This window comes from Lissotriton vulgaris, chromosome 8 (genome assembly GCF_964263255.1).
Source record: "Lissotriton vulgaris chromosome 8, aLisVul1.2, whole genome shotgun sequence".
Lineage (NCBI taxonomy): Eukaryota > Metazoa > Chordata > Amphibia > Caudata > Salamandridae > Lissotriton > Lissotriton vulgaris.
The window spans coordinates 1466808671-1466825613 of record NC_141696.1 but is presented as its reverse complement, the minus strand read 5'-3'; the positions used below and the strand labels follow the sequence as shown (position 1 = coordinate 1466825613).

The following is a 16943-nucleotide window of genomic DNA, read 5'->3' as shown; positions in this document are numbered from 1 at the left end:
TTCCTGCGCATCCTTGTAGGCGCACCAATTCTGATGCAACCGCCACGCTGCGCCATTTCAGCTACGGATGCGTCAAAAGTGGGAAAAGTCATAAATGTGGATGCGTCACATTTGCGCATGTTTTTCCGGGGTAACGCTCACCTTGCATACATTAATACTTACGTGTCGCAGGGCATTTTGACGCAGTGGTTTTTCCCGCGCAGTCGGCTGAAAGTGACGCATCGTCGGAGATGCGTCACTTTATTAATACGGCATGCGTTGCGCCGACGATGCGTCATTATTTTTGACGCATTGACGGCGCAAGCTCTTCATAAATAAGGGCCCATGAGCCTAAAGTATTAGATATGGCTAGATTAAAAGCTGACATGGAAGAATTAATTATTGGAACAATTGGAACTGATAGACTAAAAACATATCAAGACGATGAATTAATGTTCATGTGCAAAAGTATTACTAGGAAAGCAAAATCTGTACATGACCAACTGGAAGGGTTAGCTAATGAATTTGATGTAGATTTTGCAAAGAATAAAACATTACAGAAATCTTGCAGAGTAGATTTTTCAGAAAAAGACATTGAAAATATGAATACTGCAGGGAGATTAACCCAAATAAAAGAGCTAATTGTTTTACTAAGAAAATGGAGAGATGTGAATAAATGGAAAGTAAAATGGGCAAAGAAAAAAGAAGAAGCCAGTGATAAATCTACATTAGCGTTCCCAGTGAGAGAAAAAGAGACAGTAGTAAATGAATTTCCTATGAGACAAATACCAGGAGGAGGATATGTACATGTTCCTTGGTCTGGACAGGACATATTATCATTTACTAATGATTTCCCCAGATTGAGAGAAAAACCAGTAGAATGGTATCGACAAGTAGATCGATTTGTAAAAGTTTCAAAGGTACTATGGGAAGATCTAGATGGATTGTTTGACATAGTAGTACCAGCAGATTTATGGTCTGAGTGCAAAATAACAGTGAACTGGCCGAAAACTGAATATCCTCGAGACAGAGTGACAGGTGCTCCTTCACCTGAAGTGATACGTAAATATGAACAAGTAATAGTGTTTTTGAAGAATACAATTCCACCAAAAGAGACAGACTGGATTACAATAGACAAGACTTTGCAATGACCGAAAGAATCAGTAGATGCATTTTATGAGAGATTGTTGTTAGTATTTAAACAATATAGTGGATATGAGGAGCTGAGCGAAAAAGATATGAGTAATTTTGTGTATCGATTTGTGTTCGGATTAAGACCAGAAATAGGAGACATGATTAAGCATAATTTGATGGGGTGGCAGTCATGTTCTGTGGAGGAGGTACTGAGACATGCTAAATATTGCAGTGATGAAATTGAAGTTAAGCAGAGAAAGCTCAAAGAGAAAGCAATTTGGGCACAAGTGAAGGTAGCAGAACATCAAGTAGCACAATTGGAAAATAAAAATACAGATGTGAGTCAAGGAAAATTAAAAGGAAGTCTCAATAAAACTAAATTAGTAGGGAACATAGAGGAGCTAAAAAAAAGTACCCTTGTCGTAATTGTGGCAGGATAGGGTATTGGAAGAAAGAAGAAGAAAGTATCCACCAAGAGTTAATCCCGAAAATACATCATTGAATCCTCAGGTGCAGAATGAGATAATTCAGCAACCACCACAACGGCAGCAAGTAGTTACTCAGCAAGGTCAGGTGCCACAACCGCCACTTCCACACAGTGTAAATCTACAGAGATACAGTGTAGAGACAGGATTCAGCGGAGGCGAGCAGGTAAACCAATCGCCCAGAGTGAATGTGAGTCCTCAGTATTGGTTACAAGAGGATGGCGGAGTGAGTCAGATGATAGTTTCTGAGGGTGCCTGAGAGAGGAAGAAGAGTGTGTGCTTGGAGCCACTCTTGAGGTAGATCAGTCTGGTTCGTTTGTGAATGGAAAAGTGAATGATGTAAAAGTAACTTTCCTAGTGGAAACTGGTGCTACCCGTTCTACTGTAAGATCAGTGCAAGTTCAACATCTTCCTCTCTCGGGAGAGCAGATCCAAGTTGTTGGTGTAGCTAATAGGCAAATTAAAACCTCCTTAACAAAACCAGTTGCAGTATAAATTGGAAATTTCAAAGACATGCACCGATTTGTGGTGTGTGATAGTAGTCCCGTAAATCTGTTAGGCAGAGACATTCTATGTAAAATGAACTGTGCCATATATTGTTCACCAGATATAGCATAGAGCTCCAAACCACAGATGAAGATAGCTTATATAAAATGACCATGTCAATGATAGAATCAGAAAAGAATGAATTATTTCCTGTGTTGGAAAAGATACCTACTGAACAGAAAGAAACAGTAAAAGAGCAAGTGTGGGATTTTACAGGAGAAGAGATTGGATTAATGAAAGATGTAGATCCTGTGAAAGTTTCTGTATCCCAAACATTCCCCAATATAAAATGACAGCAGAAGTCATTGAAGGAATAACACCGATAATAAACAAAATGATTGAACAAGGCATTCTGAGAGAAATAGAGAGCAGTCCTTGTAATTCACCGATATTGGGATTGAAAAAGCCAAACGGAACATTTAGGATTGGGCAAGACCTTAGAAAAATTAATAGGATCGGGGCATATTACCAACGTTTAGCGATATTTACCGCTAACGATGCTTAGCAACGAATTTTTTAACGCTAAGCATCGCCAGAAATTATCGCAGAGATAACTTGCTATTAGCAAGGTTTATCTCAGAAGTGATAAAAATCCTCGCGCTAACTGCCAAATAAGAGATTATCACTGGAAAACCAACGATAATCTCTCGAAGTTTGGAGTTAGCTTGATGATAGGGGCTCACAAACTTAGCCATGATATCCACCTTCCATAGGATATCAGACAGAGAACAGTCTGTGAAAATGGGTAGCTATTACTCGCCTGATTTCACCTTGCCTTGTGGAGTTCCTCAGGGCTCCTCGCTAAGTCCGACGCTCTTTAATATCTATGTATCGGACTTAGCGAGGGTGATCAAGTCATTCGGCATTGGAATAACATCATACGCCGATAACACTCAATTAGTCCTGGCTATTCACAGAAACGGAGCTGCAGTGGCCGCTAACTTCCAGGAAGGAATGAGAGCGATCTGCACCTGGATGGACCAGAACTGCTTAAAATTAAACTCCGACAAGACAGAGGTCATGCTTTTTGGTGACTTGACCCCGTCTTGGTCACCAGTCTGGTGGCCAGCAGAGCTGGGAGATCCGCCTTTCCCGGTGTCAAAAGTCAGGAATCTCTGAGTTTTATTCGATAATAAGCGTACCTTCCACAGCCATGCTAACGCAGTGGTTTCAGTGTCCTTTTATACCTTGAGAATGGTAAAGAAACTTCTCCCTTTCCTACCTCCAAACTCAGGTAAAACCCTAATGTCTACGCTAGTCCTTTCAAAGATTGATTATTGTAACAGACTATTGCTGAATGCACAGGAACAAGTCATGAATAAACTACAGCTAGTGCAAAACGCTGCTGCAAGAATTCTAACCGGTACACCCAAATTTTCATCCATATCTCCCATCATTCGCCAACTTCATTGGCTGCCCGTCAGAAGCTGCACAAAGTTTAAGGCTTTGTGCATCATTTATAAAACATTGAACAATACTGGACCGGACTTCTTAAAAACAATCCATTACTCTCTATAAACCCAATCGTTCCTTACGCTCTGCGGCATCTCAGCTACTTGATATCCCACGCACTAAGAAAGCAACATGGGGCGACAAACACTTCACAGTTGCTGCCGCCAAATTGTGGAACAAGCTCCCCCCTAATATTAAACCAAGCTCTTCCTTATTTATATTTCGGAAGCACATTAAAACGTGGCTTTTCAATCAGTAAGTCTTGTAGGAGCCCTCTGCAATCTCAACGAACTCTAGCGCCGAGACAGCGGAAGGTATTTGTGCGCTCTAGAAATTTTATAAATAAATAAATCTATACTACTATTATAAAGAGAGAACTTGCACCTTTTGGCCAGGTAAACTCGGGAACCACAGCACCAATCACAACACCCAATACAGCGTTAAAAAGGGCAGTTGCAGCAGAAGGACATAGGCTATGCAGACGCCCACCATATACATTTAAAAGGTAAAAGAACCGTGCCAGCAAAGTAGTCCCTTGTGGGCGTGTCTGCATTGTGCTGTGGGTGTGTGCTGGGGGCGTGACAATCGCTGGGGGCATTCCGTCACAAGTGTTGTTTTTTCTTACCAGGTTCTATACATTCCTGCTCCCTTTAAATAGTAATTCAGTGGAGGTCCCATTCTCTTAGAACCACCCCAAGCACAGTTATGGGCAAAAATACAATTAAAAGGCCATGCAAAGCATTATGGGATAAGCTTAGCATAATTTTATTTTGAAAGAGTTTCAATGTTTTGGAATTTGACTCATCAGGGACATCTTGGGGCGACGAGGTGAACTGCAGCTTGATGTATACTATTTTAAATGCTATTGCATTTGCATCATTAGGGACATCTAGGGACGGCGAGGTGAACTGCAGCTTGATATATAATATTTTAAATGCTATTGCATTTGCATCATCAGGGACATCTAGGGACATGAGGTGAACTGCAGCTTGATGTGTAATATTTTAAATGCTATTGCCCAAAACCCAAACCTAGCCCATAACCCTTAAAATACCCCTGTACCCCAAAAACCCAAACCTACCCTTGAACCCTAAAAATACCCCTGTACCCCAAAACCCAAACCTAGCCCAGAACCCTAAAATACCCCTGTATCCCAAAACCCAAACCTAGCCCTGAACCCTTAAAATACCCCTGTACCCCAAAACCCAAACCTACCCCTGAACCCTAAAAATACCCCTATACCCCAAAACCCAAACCTAGCTCTGAACACTAAAAATACCCCTGTACCCCATAACCCAAAACTATATCTGAACAGTTAAAATACCCAAACACCCCAAAACATATACCTCAGTACCCCAAAACATATACCCCTATACCCATACTTGCCTTATCTAAACATTTTTAAAAAACATGCTTTTACCATTCATGCATTTACAACGAATTTCGTTGTTAATGTATGCGTGGTAAAAGCATATAAAATGTAATGCCATGCGTTATAATGGCATTGCGGAGTCATGGTACTTTCGTAATGAAAGTATGCAGAGTGATGGTATGCGGAAAGAAATTTGCGGAATAATGGGTGTTTACCCTCCCCCGTAAGTACATTGGTGGCACAACGGCCCACATCTCCAGCAACATACTCATATTTTTCACCACCAATTGGAAAAATGCACAGGTCCCTCTCATTGATGCCAAGCACCGACATACACTTTTAGACACACCTCCCACCACAAGTTTTAGAATTGCAACCTTTAGAGATGGGGAGCTACGTTCGAATCTCGGCATCAGCTCAACATCCTGTGATTACAGGCAAATCGCTTTGTCTCCCCATGCCTACCACAAATCAATGTGTTCTTATGTAATGTATATTGTGCTCATGCCATGTTGTCGAGTTCGCGCTATATAATATTGCAAGGAAAATAAAGTAGGGAAACTCGAGTTCACACACTACTGAACGCGCACTTTTAAGTGCATCAGCAGTGCACTGTGAATCGGAGCGTTTCACAGGCCTGTCACAGATAAGAAATTCTATCAAAATGAAATCCTACGAAACAATATACTACTGGCCGGCAGCAATTCATACCTGGACAACGTCGGGACGGGCTGCTAGTAAATAAATAAATGGCTAAGTCCGGAAAATACCAGGGCCCTTATTTATGAGGCCTTGCGTCAATTTTGCACCGCCGGTGCGTCACTTTTTGTGACGCACCAGCAGCGTACAAAATGCGCCTTGTTGCGCCATATTTAAAAAGTGACGCATCTAGGTAGATGCGTCACTTTTTAAACCCCTGCGCCACATTATACCTGCGTCAGGTATAATGTATGCAGAGGGGGCGTTCCCCCGCAAAAAGCCTCGTAATAGTGACGCAGTGAAATCTATGAAATTTCACTGCGTCACTTTTAGGATGCTGTTGCATCAAAATCTTGCGCCTGCCTCACAGCAGGCGTAAGACTGACGCAAGCCCTTTCACATGGGGCTTTCCCCATGTGAAAGGACGCATTGCTGGAGTTGCATCACTTTTGTGACACACTCCAGCAATGCGTCACTTTTGCGCTTACAGATGCGTCAGAAATACTGACGTATCTGTAAGTCCTTGCGACATGATGCGTCATACATTAAATATGACGCATCATTGGTGTCGCAAGGAGTGCGCAGTGAAAAGTGACGCATCGCTGTTTTCACGCAGCGATGCGTCACTTTTCCTAAATGAGGCCCCAGGTGTAAAAAAAGCAGTGCTAACCGCGGTTAGCGCTGCTTTTTTTTATCACTAACAGGGTTAGCAAAATCCTTGATAATAGGAGAAATGTCGCTTAACAACATTTCTCCTATTATTTTTCTCTGGAACGCCCCTTTTGCATCGCATTAGAGATGCAAGGGGAAGCGTACAGAAAAAGTGTGCTAACATGCGAATTTGCGTGTTAGCACCCTGTTGCTGATAGGGAGATCATTTTATCTTCGCTTTCTTGACTTTTAAAGCCAAAAAAGCGGAGATAAATCCCTTGATAATATGCCCCATCGTTATCCCATGTTGTCCGATTGTACCGAATCCAGCTGTGATTCTATATCAGATTCCATATGATGCAGAATGGTATACTGTCGTTGATTTGTGCAATGCATTCTTTACTGTTCCATTACACCCAGAAAGCCACCCAATATTTGCGTTCCGGTTCGGAGATTGCAGTTTGGCATGGTGCCGAATTCCTCAGGGGTATACTGAAAGTCCATCCTTTTTCCATTAGCGGTTAAATAAATTATTAGAAGGTTTGAGCATGCCTGGAGAATCTGTATTGGTTCAGTGTATTGATGATCTGCTAGTGCCATCAAAGACAAAGGATGAATGCATATCAGATACTGTTGCATTGTTGAACCATTTGGCAGAGGAGGGACATAAAGTGTCCCCATCGAAATTACAATTTTGTCAGAAAGAATTGCAATATTTAGGTCATAAGATTGCTAAAGGAACTAGACAAGTGAACACAGAGAGAATCAAAATGATACAAGGAATGCAACCACCAAAGACACAAAGACACAAAGACAAGTTAGAATGTTCCTAGGAATGGTGGGTTACTGTATACAGTGGATTAGTGGATTCTCACTAATAGCAAAACCATTGTAGAGGTTAACAAAATTAGACATCAAAGACCCTATTGTACTAAATAAGAACTGAAATGGAAGCATTTGAACAGCTAAAAACAAGCTTATGTGAAGCTCCAGCGTTAGGGATGCCTGACTATGAAAAAGAGTTTGAGCTGTATTGCAGTGAGCGAGAAGGATGTGCATTGTCAGTATTAATTCAGAGACATGGAAAACTAAGGAGATAAATTGCATATTTTGCAGCTGTTTTGGATCCAGTTGCAAAGGCTTTGCCAGGTTGTTTGAAAGCAGTAGCATCTACAATTGTGAGTTTGGAACAGAATGAAGAAATAGTGATGGGATTTCCTTTGAGGGTATATGTACCTCATTCTGTAGAGAATCTTCTCACTAGGACAAAAACACAGGGGGCATATTACCAACAACTAGTTAATTATTGCTAGGTTGGCTTAGAGGCAATATTTTTATCGCCGAGCTTCGGCGATTTTTATCGCTTAGGAGCCTTGATATTATCAAGGTTTATCTCCTAAGCGATAAAAATCGGCCGAAATGCATGAATATTGCTGAATAGTCAGCGATATTCATGCATTACCGAGCAAATGCTCTTAGCCATGTTATCCACCTCCCATTGGATAACATGGCTAAGAACTGCTCAGGGCAGGTGTTAGCTTTTGGAGATATTCGCGCTTAGCGCGAATATCTCCAAAAGTTGGTAATAGGAGATAGCAATGTTAGTGACTGTTTTCAGTCGCTGACATCTTGGCACGCCCACTTTGCATGTCATTAGTGATAAATATCACTGACATGCAAAGTGGGGTCCAAGATGGTCGCTATCTCCTACTAGCTGTCGCTAACTGGTGTTAGCGACAGCTAGGTAATAGGGAGATAATATTATCTCCGCTTTCTTGGCTTTTAAAGCCAAAAAAGCGGAGATAAACCCCCTTGATAATATGCCCCACAGTACCTTACTAACAACAGGATGAAAAAATACGAGAAAACAATTCTAGGTAACAATCTCCCGATGTGTGAATATAAACCCATCCACATTGTTACCTGATGCTATGGAAGCTGAAGTAAGAAATGAGGTTGATCATAAATGTTTGGATGTTCTTGAGTATTGTACCAAACCAAGACCTGACATTAGAGATGAGCCATTAATCTGATTATGTGATGTTTGTCAATGGTTCGTGCCTGAGAACAGAGGAGGGTGCTTTGAGTGCTGCGTATGCTGTATGCACGGTAGCAGATGTCCTGGAAGCATCTTGTCTGAAAGGAATTCATTCTGCTCAAATAGCGGAATTGATTGCTTTGATTCGAGCATGTGAACTAGGAAAGGAAATAAGAGTTACCATAGTGACTGGCAGTCAGTATGGATTTGGGTTTTCCATGATTATGGGCAATTGTGGTCCCAAAAAGATTATTTGACTTCTGTGGATCCCCTATCAGAATTGCTGAGTTTGTAAAAATGTTGATTGATGCTATTCAATTGCCTGATATAAATGCAGTGGTTAAATGCGCCGCCCATAAGAAGGGAGATGATTATATAACCTGAGGCTATAGGTATGTTGATTCCATTGCAAAATACTGTGCCAGAAATCTCGCATCCATAAATTGGGACAGAAAAGAGGAACATGTTTCAAGTCCTTTAATCCTAACCACAGTAGTTGAGACTTGGCAGGAAGTGAGACAGATGCAGGAAGAAGCTAGTGAAGAGGAAAAACATATTTGACTAAAAGCAGGGTGTAGACAAAGAGAAGAATATTAAATCTGGGTATACAAAGATGAAAGACCAGTAATGCCAGATAGCATGATTTCAAATATGGCCCGAATGTACCATGGTCAAGCTCATGTTGGGAGGTACGCCATGATTAGATTGTTCAGACAAACATGGTATAATCCTAAATTCAGAATGATTGCTGAAAGCCTGTGCCAGAGGTGCCTGGTATGTCAGCAGTTTAATCCAAGGAGATAAAAAATTGTGAGCTTGGGAACCATAGGTCGGGAGGGAGGTCCTTTTACACGAATGCAGTTAGATTTCATCGAGCTGCCACCTTGTAATAGACTCAGATATGTACTGGTGATTATTTGTCTGTTCTCTCGGTGGGTTGAAGCCTTCCCTACCAAGAGAAATGATGGAGTAACTGTTGCAAAACTACTTTTGTGTGAGATTATACCACAGCATTGTTTTTCCAGTGACAATTGAAACAGATCGTGGAACTCATTTCCAGAATGAGCTATTGCAAGTGATTTGTGAAGCACTGAACATTCGTCAGAAACTACATTGTGCTTAACAGACCAGAGGCTTCAGGGGTAGTTGAACAAGTGAATGGAACAATAAAAAACAGAATCGCAAAAATGTGTTTGGCAACAGGACTGAAATGGCCGAACGCATTGCCACTTGTTCTGATGACCTTAAGAAGTATACCTGATAAAAAGACTGGCCTGAGTCCACATGAGATTTTGAAGGGAAGAGTGATGAGACAAGAATTTGTACCAGTGGATAAACTGTTAACTATTAATGATGAGATCATACTGGATTACTGCAAAAATCTGTCTGACGCGGTAACGTCTGTGTTCCATCAGGTGGGAAATGAGTCAAACATGAAAGAGAAACATCCAGCTCATGATCTAGTCTCTGAGGTTCGCCACTAACTCCTCGTTGTCCAGCAAAGAGCAGTTCAGCTTCCCTGATCCTGGGCCAGCGGGGAACTTCCCTGTAAGTTCCCCCTCAAAACTGACTGCTCTGTGGTCAGAGAAGTGGACGGCAACCATGGAGCTTCACCCAGGCTTTACTGTTGGGGAGGTGAGTAGGAGGTCGAGCTGTGAACCATCAGAATGGTTCTGGAGGTCACGAGTTGCATCCTGAGCACCCTGAACATCTCGAGTCGCTCATTCTTCTCCGGGGGCGCATAGACGTTGATGAGCCGAACGGGCTCACCGGCCCACGAGTGGTCCGCGACCAGCACTCTGCCGTTGACCTGCTGGGTGACTTTGTCAACGGTGAAATGCCTTCCCCTAAGAAGAATGGACACTTCAGATGATTTGCAATCGTTCTCTCCAGACCAAAAAGATGGCCCCTGCGTCCACTGCCGTTCAAGCTGGCTGTACGACTGGGTGTACGGAATCCCGCATTCCTGCAGAAAGCAGATATCTCGGTTCTGGGTGGCCAGGAAGCGCAACGTGCCAACCCGCCTGGCCTGATCATTCATGCTTCTGAAGTTTAGGGTGAGCAATGACATAGCCATTGTCTCTGTGCTATCGGTCCGTGTCTGGTTTAGGTACCTACTGGGGTTGAAGGCCCTGGGTGTCCCTACTGGGTGGGTGGGCCCTCCTGTTCCTCTGTTGGTCCCCACTCCTCTGCGGCGTCTCCTGTGTATGTGATGAGCACCTCAGATTCTACGTCCAGGTCCCCATGTTGTGGTACAGGTATGGTTGCCAAGCTGTTGAGTTGGCGGTGGAGGTCCTGGAGGGTTGACTCTTCCGTTTCTGTCTTGTGTCCCTCTTCAAGTTCAAGTTCAAGGATTTATATAGCGCACTACTCACCCAAAGGGTCTCAAGGCGCTTGGGGAGGGGGGGATCATTTTTTGTCGAATAGCCAGGTTTTAAGTTCTTTTCTGAAGGAGATGTGGTTCTGAGTAAGGCGGAGGTGAGTGGGGAGTGAGTTCCAGGTCTTGGCCGCCAGGAAGGAAAAGGATCTGCCCCCCCATGGTGGATTTTCGGATGCGCGGGACTGCGGCGAGGGCTTGATTGGAGGATCTTACAGCCTGATTCATCAAGCCGAAATCGGCTCGCAAAGGGCCAGATTCTGAGAATCTGGCCCTTTGCGAGCACTATTTTTGCATTTGGGATTCATCATCCCAAATGCAAAAATCGGTAATAGCGATTTCGCAATTTAGCGAGTAATTACATTTAAGGAATCTCTATTTGAGATTCCTTAAATGCAATTCATTATCCATTTAAAAATAGCGATTCCGCAATTTCGGCCCGCTATTTACCGCGAGGTCAAACCTCGTGGTAAATAGCGAAAACATAGAAAAATGCTTTTAAAAGCATTTTTCTAAGTTGCATGTTGCACACACACATGTCCTTTGGACATGTGTGTGCGCAACACCTGTTTCAATTTGCATTTAAGGGGTGCTACAGGGTGTCCTTTGGACACCCCTGGCACCCTTTAAATCGCTTTTTTATTTGCGATTAGCTAATTGCTAATCGCAAATAAGGAATACTCCCCATTCATTCCTATGGGCCTTTTGGCCCATAGGAATGAATGGGGAGTTATTCCTTATTTGCGATTAGCAATTTGCTAATCGCAAATAAGGAATGTGTAGGAATCGCAATTCTTTTTGCGATTCCTACATGAATCCCGTTTTGCGAGTCTGGAATAGCGATTCCTTATGAATCGCTATTTCAGACTCGCAAAACTTCCCAATCATAAATCAGGCTGTTAGTTGGCGGGTGGGTGTGTAGAAGGACAGTCGAGTGTTGAGGCATTCGGGTCCTAGTTTGTAGAGGGCCTTGTGTGCGTGGGTGAGGAGACGGAACGTAATTCTCTTGTTGACGGGAAGCCAGTGGAGGCCTTTTAGGTGTCTGGTAATGTGATCTTGGCGAGGGATGTCCAATATGAGTCTCGCTGATGCGTTTTGGATGCGTTGGAGTTTTTTCTGTAATTTTGCTGTGATTCCGGCGTATAGTGTGTTACCATAATCCAGTCGACTTGTGACCAGTGCATGGGTGACAGTCTTTCTTGTCTCGGGGGGGGATCCAGCGGAAGATCTTTTTGAGGATACGAAGTACGTTAAAGCAGGAGGATGAGACTGCATTGGCTTGTCTGGACATCGAGAGAGAGGAGTCTAGGATGAAGCCAAGGTTACGTGCGTGGTCTGTGGGTATGGGTGCTATGCCCAGAGCGGAAGGCCACCAAGAGTCGTCCCATGCAGAAGGGGAAGATCCTAGGATGAGCACTTCCGTTTTGTCTGAGTTGAGTTTTAGGCGGCTGTGTTTCATCCATTCGGCTACTTCTTTCATGCCTTCGTGAAGATTTGTTTTGGCGGTGTTAGGGTCTTTGGTGAGGGAAAGGATTAACTGGGTGTCGTCGGCGTAGGAGATGATGTTAAGGTTGTGTTGGCGCGCGATGGATGCGAGTGGGCTCATGTAAACGTTGAAGAGGGTGGGACTGAGTGATGATCCTTGTGGTACGCCACAGATGACTTCAGTGGCCTCTGAGTTGAATGGGGGGAGTCGGACTCTCTGAGTTCTCCCAGAGAGGAATGAGATGATCCAGTCCAGGGCTTTTTCTTGTATGCCGATGTTGCTGAGGCGTTGTATAAGGGTGCTGTGACAGACTGTGTCGAAAGCGGCGGAGATGTCGAGTAGAATGAGGGCCACTGTTTCTCCGTTATCCAGTAGTGTTCGGATGTCGTCTGTCGCTGGAATGAGGGCGGTTTCGGTGCTGTGTTTGGCTTGAAATCCGGACTGAGAGGGATCGAGGGAGTTGCTGGATTCAAGGAAGGCGGCGAGCTGGCTGTTGACGGCTTTCTCAATGACTTTGGCATGGAATGGGAAGAGGGATATGGGTCGGTAGTTTTTAAGTTCAGAGGGGTCTGCTGTGGGTTTCTTCAGGAGGGCGCTGAGTTCGGCGTGTTTCCAGCTTTCTGGGAAGGTGGCAGAATTGAAAGAGCAGTTGATGACATCACGGAGATGGGGTGCGATGATGGAGTCAGCTTTGTTGAAGATGTGGTGGGGGCAGGGGTCGGTTGGCGAGCCAGAGTGGATTGAGTTCCTTAGGCGGATGGTGTCTTCAGTGGTGATTGGGTTCCATGCGTTGAGGTTGTTAGTTGGCGGGGTAGGTTCTGAGGGGGGTGGGGAGGGTTGTTCGCAGGGAGTGTTCTCGAAGCTGTTGTGGATGTCGGCAATTTTGTTGTAGAAGTAGGATGATAACACATCGCAGAGGTCTTGGGAGGGAGTGATGTCGTTAGATGCTGCGGTGGGGTTGGTGAATTCTTTGACGATGTTGAAAAGTTCCTTGCTGTTATGGTCGTTGTTGTCGAGTCGATCCTTGAGTGCTGATTTCTTGGTGGATCGAATCAGTTGGTGGTGTTTGCGGGTGGCTGCCTTGAGGGTTGCCATGTTGTCGGTGGTTGGGTTTTTTCTCCATGTTTTCTCTAGGGTGCGGCATAGCTTTTTGGATTTTTTAAGGTCATCATTGAACTAGGGAGCCTTTTTGTTGCCTGATTTGATCTGGTGGTTTTTCAGGGGTGCTAATTCGTCAGCGCTGTGGGTGATCCATTGCTTGAGTTTGGTGGCCGCTTGGTTTGGGTCCAATGAGAGGGTGGGAGGGTTTTCGTTGAGTGATGTGAAGAGTTGGTCGGAAGTCGTTTTGTTCCAGTTTCTCCGAGGAATAGGTTGTGGGGGGTTGTGGGTCAAGGTGGTTTTGTATCTGAAGTGAACACAGCTGTGGTCCGTCCAATGGAGAGCTGTGGTGCGATCGAAGGAAATGTGCTTGCTGGAGGTGAAGATAGGGTCGAGCGTGTGTCCGGCTACATGGGTGGGGGTGTCAACAAGTTGTTTGAGTCCGAGATTGGCCAGGTTGTCCAGAAGGGTGGTGGTGTTGCTGTCGTATTTGTTTTCAAGGTGGAAGTTGAAGTCTCCTAGTAGAATGTAGTTCTCGGAGGCGAGGGCATGTGGGCTGACGAAGTCAGTGATGTCATCACTGAATTGTGTACGGGTTCCTGGAGGCCTGTAGATAAGGGTGCCTCTAAGTGTGGTCCTAGGGTCGGTGTGGATCTGGAAGTGGAGATGTTCGGCGGTTGTAAGATTATCGTCGGAGCTTGTCGTGATTTTGATGGTGTTTCTATGGATGATGGCGATGCCTCCTCCTGTTTGATTGGTGCGGTCTTTTCGGATGATCTTGTAAGCGTCCGGGATGGCTATGGCGATGTCGGGTGTTGATGATGCGTTCATCCAGGTTTCTGTAAGGAAGGCGATGTCCGGTGAAGCAGTGTCGAGTAGGTCCCAGAGTTCAGTGGCGTGTCTGTGGACCGAGCGGGTGTTCAGCAGGATGCACTTCAGGTGGTTAGAGTTGGAGTTGTGTTTGGGGGAAGTGGATTTGGTGTGGGTTCTGATGCAGGTGAACTTGCAGGAGTGGCAGGCGAAAGGACCGTGGGTGCGTCCTGTGGTAGCTTTGCAGCATTGTGGAGTGCGTCCGGGGTTAAGGGCGAAGAGGGTAGCGGCTCGTAGGTTATGCGGGTGGAATGGGTTTTGCGAGGACCAGGGGGTCTGGCGCTAGGCGCGGTCCAGGCGCAGACGGGCGTAGACGGGCTTACCTTTGGCGCACCTTCGGCGCGCATGGGGCGCGACCGCTGTGTGATACTGGTGCGCGCTTAGGCATCTGTCATATGTGGATAGTGAAGGGGGAGGGGCGAGGGAGGGTCAGCTGGGAAGGCGGGAGCGGGGTGGAGACCCAGGCAGGGCGACACAACAACAACAACAACAAAATGGCCGGCGGCGTAAAACGGAACAAGCAGCCAATATAGTGCAAAAAGGCAGTGTCCCCGGTCTACTCGGTCACGCCTCGATGTCACCAACACATAAATTAAATGGCAGCAGCACAGCGACGACTTAGAGCTTCATGCAGTAAATTAGCAGGCGAGGTGCTTCAGCGCTATTCGGCAAATTAATACAATTGATTCAGCATAAAATGGTTTAGCAGTATGACACAGTGCAATACAGCAATTACAATGTAAAGCAGCAATTAGAATCGGCAATTTCTGTCAGAGCAGCGGAGATGCGCAACGATACCAGGCTATGAGCCGAGGCAGGTCAGGGAGCAGCGTGGGGGAGCGACCGCGTCTGTAGTGAGCAGGACGGTCACAGCGCAATCTAGTCAGAGCGGGTCAGGTAGTATTAGTGGGAGGGAGGGTCAGCTGGGAAGGCGGGAGCGGGGTGGAGACCCGGGCAGGGCGACACAACAACAACAACAACAAAATGGCCGGCGGCGTAAAACGGAACAAGCAGCCAATATAGTGCAAAAAGGCAGTGTCCCCGGTCTACTCGGTCACGCCTCGATGTCACCAACACATAAATTAAATGGCAGCAGCACAGCGACGACACAGAGCTTCATGCAGTAAATTAGCAGGCGAGGTGCTTCAGCGCTATTCGGCAAATTAATACAATTGATTCAGCATAAAATGGTTTAGCAGTATGACAGTGCAATACAGCAATTACAATGTAAAGCAGCAATTAGAATCGGCAATTTCTGTCAGAGCAGCGGAGATGCGCAACGATACCAGGCTATGAGGCGAGGCAGGTCAGGGAGAAGCGTTGGGGAGCGACCGCGTCTGTAGTGAGCAGGACGGTCACAGCGCAATCTAGTCAGAGCGGGTCAGGTAGTATTAGTGGGAGGGAGGGTCAGCTGGGAAGGCGGGAGCGGGGTGGAGACCCGGGCAGGGCGACACAACAACAACAAAAACAAAATGGCCGGCTGCGTAAAACGGAACAAGCAGCCAATAGAGAGCAAAAAGGCAGTTTCCCCGGTCTACTCGGTCACGCCTTGATGTCACCAACACATAAATTAAATGGCAGCAGCACAGCGACGACACAGAGCTTCATGCAGTAAATTAGCAGGCGAGGTGCTTCAGCGCTATTCGGCAAATTAATACAATTGATTCAGCATAAAATGGTTTAGCAGTATGACACAGTGCAATACAGCAATTACAATGTAAAGCAGCAATTAGAATCAGCAATTTCTGTCAGAGCAGAGGAGATGCGCAACGATACCAGGCTATGAGGCGAGGCAGGTCAGGGAGCAGCGTGGGGGAGCGACCGCGTCTGTAGTGAGCAGGACGGTCTTCCTCCTCCATCTCCTCCTCTCTGTCGCTCTCTATGAGGATGGCGGTATCGTTTTCTGTTTCTTCGTCGGTGCCCCCGTTGTTCACCTTCTTGCTCTTCAGGAAGTCCTCCTTCCCTGGTAGCTTCCTTTTCTGGGGGTTTGTCCGTTGGGGGTTTCTGTCTGGTGTCTTCCCGTCCTCCAGCTTCTCCGGCTTGGGTTCAGGTGGCGGTGGTTTGTGTGCTGTCGCCATCAGGATCCTTGCGCTGGTGGCTGGTTTTTGTTCTTTGGCTTCTGTATGTTTTAAGGCCTTCTGGCGCAGCGACTGGGCTTGGACTTGCGTCCACGTCTCCTGCATGGTCTCCCAGTCGTCCTCGCTGTCTTCCTCAGGTCTTCCTTCTTTCTTCTTTCCTTTCTTTTTGTTAGTCTTCTTCCCTCCCTTTGCCTTAGCAGAGTCCTTTTTCTCCTTTCCTGCCTCCTTGGTATCTGCGTCTGGCATAGATGTCGTCTCTCCGGTGGCCTCCTTTGGCGGTGCTGTTTCTTGCGGTGCTCCGTCGTTGGGGGGTTCCGGTTGTTCTTTGGCTGGTGTTTCCTCAGCCGGTGTGGGTTCCCTCTGGGTTTCCCTCGGCGGGGCCTTTACTGACACGCCGTCCTCGGGGTTCCCTTTGGGTGTCTGGAGTTCCTTGGCTGGTGCCGTCACAGTAGGTGGTGGTGGTCCTGTGTTTAGTCTTGCTTTGGGGCCCTCTACGTTGCTCTGGCCTGGTCCTGCTGGGGTCGCTGTTTTCGGATCCTGGCCCTTCTGGTCTACCTTAACGGGTGCCGCTGGTGTTTTCCCCATTTTGGTCTCTGGCGTCCTTCAGGAGGGTGTTCAGGTCGGCATTGGCTTTTGCCGAGAGCTTCGGCCTGGTCTGTCTCCATGCTGGGCTCCAGG

General features: G+C 45.9%; 1 pseudogene; it reads left to right on the top strand.

Moving 5' to 3' along the window:
* Window positions 1-344: 344 nt before the first annotated feature.
* Window positions 345-1553, top strand: LOC147698933 (uncharacterized; annotated as a pseudogene).
* The last annotated feature ends 15390 nt before the right edge of the window (window positions 1554-16943 follow it).